Source organism: Hipposideros armiger, unplaced genomic scaffold (genome assembly GCF_001890085.2).
Source record: "Hipposideros armiger isolate ML-2016 unplaced genomic scaffold, ASM189008v1 scaffold_20, whole genome shotgun sequence".
Taxonomy (NCBI): Eukaryota; Metazoa; Chordata; class Mammalia; order Chiroptera; family Hipposideridae; genus Hipposideros; species Hipposideros armiger.
The window spans coordinates 3,946,230-3,949,605 of NW_017731370.1; the positions used below are offsets into that span (position 1 = coordinate 3,946,230).

Here is a 3,376-nt window from a genome sequence, read left to right on the forward strand (position 1 = left end):
AACAACAGACATAACTATCACCTTTATGAGGTATATCACCTTTTTAAAATTTAGTACCTTCAGTTCACCCAAATGCATATTTATTGTAGGAGCTGTTTTGCATAGGGTCACAGGCCACAGTTTTTACAAAGATGAGCAAGATATAGAACTACCATCAAGCAGTTTACAGTCTAAGTCAATAGAAAATATAAATATTGAACTCAATTCTTTTTTTTTTTTTTTCCTGCCTCAGGTTTATTTGCACAAATAACACAGGAGGACACCAGCCCCATGCAGACAGCAGCACAGGGGTCACACCAGTCCTTCCATCCTTCCATCGGCAGTCAGAGGCCTCTACCCTGGAGCCTTCATGGGAGCCTGGGCACCTTTGGGAGCAGGAGCCTGAGCTGGAGGCGGAGCTGCCGCTGCAGGCGTGGTTGAGACCTTGGTTTGAGCCTTGGCCTTGGCCTTTGGCCTGCAGAGCCTGAGACCCTTGGCAATACGGACTGGAGCATGTTGCCCAAGCTGGGCGTAGGCAATGCAGACAAGTCAACTGAGCTTGAGGCCGCTGCCCTTTGGGATCTTGGGCTTGACCCTCTAGGGCTTTACGAGGGGCTTGACGGCCTCAGCCCGTGCAGTCATGGCCTTGGCATTGCTGGCTTGCATCTTCTTCAGGCCCTCTTGTTTCTTCTTGGCAAAGCGCATGTTCCGCAGGAACTTGGGGTCCACCCCCTTAAGAGATTCGTATCTTTGTGATTTGGGTTTCTTGATGTCATTTCTGTGCTATTTTCAGGAGTGATTGTGTGTGGTGTGGTTCCCGAGTGTGGCCATATCTGTACCCAAGCCTGTAGCTCGCAAGCTCCTGAGACTGGCAAAGAAAAAGCTGAACTCAATTCTTAAATTTATGCAGTGGCTTCACTTAAGGTATCTCAAAGACTCTTCACAAAAGTCTTGTGAAGAATTTGGATAAGGATTATCACCTATTCATTATTATTATTATTTCTTAATAATTGAGGAATAAAACTGGGGCCCAGTGGATTTAAGTGATTTGCCTAAGCACACAAAGATTGGGAGGATTACTGGACTCGTTCTGACTTCCTGTTTTCTTTAAATTATGCAGTCTCCCTTCGGCAAGAGTTCAAATTCAAAATTAACAGATAAATAAATTTTTAAAAATAGTCCTAAGGCTATTTTAAAAAATCACTTGGCTCAGAAAACAATCTCATTTGTTATAAATAAGGTAAGGGATCATGATAGAGAAGGTTGGAATGCAAGATTGAGTAGTTTGCAGAAAACATACTCTGTTTCTAAGTGTTTATGGAATTTGTAGTTACAGTAGGGGAGTCTATGTATCTCAATGAAAAAAGTTTCGGATTCCAAGTCAGACAGTTTGAGTTTAAATCCTGATCTTGAATTTACTAGTTGAAAGTCTTGAAGCTTGTAATTCACTCTCAGAGCATGGTGAAGATTAAATGAGATGCTATATAATATAAATCACCTAGCTATTACTAATAAGTATTACATATAAGCCTTATTTTGGAAAACTAATGCTTTTATGGAAGGGAACATGAAAATTTGGGGAGTTGGGTTTTCTTCTTCTTCTGCCCATCTGTATCAATCAGATGCACACAGATCAGTGTTTGATTGAATAACTAGGGACTATAGCCTAGCTAAGCTAACATACAAAGCTGATCATCACAGTCTACCCTTGTCAACTTGGTGCTCATGCATCTCTTTAAACCATATTTAGTATCCAAATAAAGACACTAACAAAGACATGCTTCCATCTAAAATAATGTAACAATCCTCTGTGCAGCTGAAAATGCTCTAACCGTTTCCCAGGAAGAGAACACAAAGTCCTTGGTGATATTTACTCTTTTTCTTGATAACCTCTTAATTAAATACAATGATGTAAAGCTAACTATTAGTAATACATCTTTTATGATAAGGAGATAAAAGAGGGAAGAAAAAATACTTGCTATACACACAGTAACATGCATTACAAAATAAGGAAGACATACTTATAACTATTAAAGCCTTAATTTCTGCAACTGGCCACATGATTTTGGCTATATAGCTAGTATTTATAAGTGCCTTCTTCCACTGCCCACTGCCCTCAACCTGCACCTCAGCTAGTTGTGTTTTTTTGCCTGGTGTGGTGACCTAAACTTTCATCCCTGAAGGGTCTGGGCCATTAGCAGCCCTGCCTTAATTGGGTTGTTGTAGTTTTCTATTGATTTTATCATAGGGCCTGGTAGCACTCAGAGACACCCTAAGGGATCTCCTGTATTCCAGACATATCCTTTTTTAATTTCCATTGTGGTATAGTAGTCCAATTTCTACTTGGCAATCAAGATCAATCACTCCAGTCAGTACAGTAAATCCTTTTTTGCCTGTTGATTCATAGGCATGAGGAGTCCAAAGTGGCCAGGTGGCAGTTTCAACTTCTGCTTCAATGGAATTATTGCTGTGTCTCTTGGTAGAAGAATTTCTCCCTTTGGAATTAAGACTTCTAGACCAGCACAGCATAAGGTCATGGAGATAGGAGGAAAAATTTTGCTAGTGGGTCACTGGGGGTAATAGTGAATGATGTCACTCCCATTTTCACATCCTGATTCCTGGACCTGTCAGTCCTGGCTATGAGAGAACCAGCATCATATATTGGATGCTGATTTAGGCATTGCACTAGCTCTACAAAGTGCTTCCACTTAGCTGAGACGGGAACTGAATCTTCAAAAGGTCATTCCACTGTTCTTTCAAGTAGCTGCTTCAGGATAATGGGGGACATGGTGAATTTCATGAGCCTGGGCCAATTGCTGCTGCACTTCATTTGCCGTTAAGTGAGTTTCTTGATCAGAAGCAATGCTGTGTAGAATACCATGACAGTGAATAAGTCATTTTATCAGTCCACAGTTTGGGCAGAAGTATTGTGTATAGGAAAAACAAATCCATATGTGTGTAAATGTCTATTCTAGTAAGACTGTACAAATTTTTGGCAATGTATTAAGGTATTTTCTTCATGAGATAGGGCCTCTTCTTCATTCAGGGAACTCTGGTTCTGTAAATTGACTCAAATCTGGGAACTGATTGAGGAGACATGATTCGAATTAGACTTCTATTCACTTGATCTAGTACTCTCCCACTTATACAAATCAAGTAAGAATTTAATAGACTGCCTGCCTATTTCTTTACAATGGGCACCATGATCAACTAGCCAACACCATAGGTATCTGACAGTGGAACTATTCTGATTACTTCCACGATTCCACTGTCCATTATGGCAACCATGCCCTTCTCATCTTTGGCTATTAAGTTGTGCCAAATGGACCTTGCAACCCTGGAATCTCATTACTCTTTCTGCTTTTAAGGATCAGAGTATGGCAGCAGCCAGAAGCTC

The 3,376-nt window shown here is 40.7% G+C and overlaps 1 pseudogene; it reads right to left on the reverse strand.

Moving 5' to 3' along the window:
- Positions 1 to 236: 236 nt before the first annotated feature.
- LOC109378988 (60S ribosomal protein L29 pseudogene) lies at positions 237 to 2,443 on the reverse strand (annotated as a pseudogene).
- Positions 2,444 to 3,376: the final 933 nt, after the last annotated feature.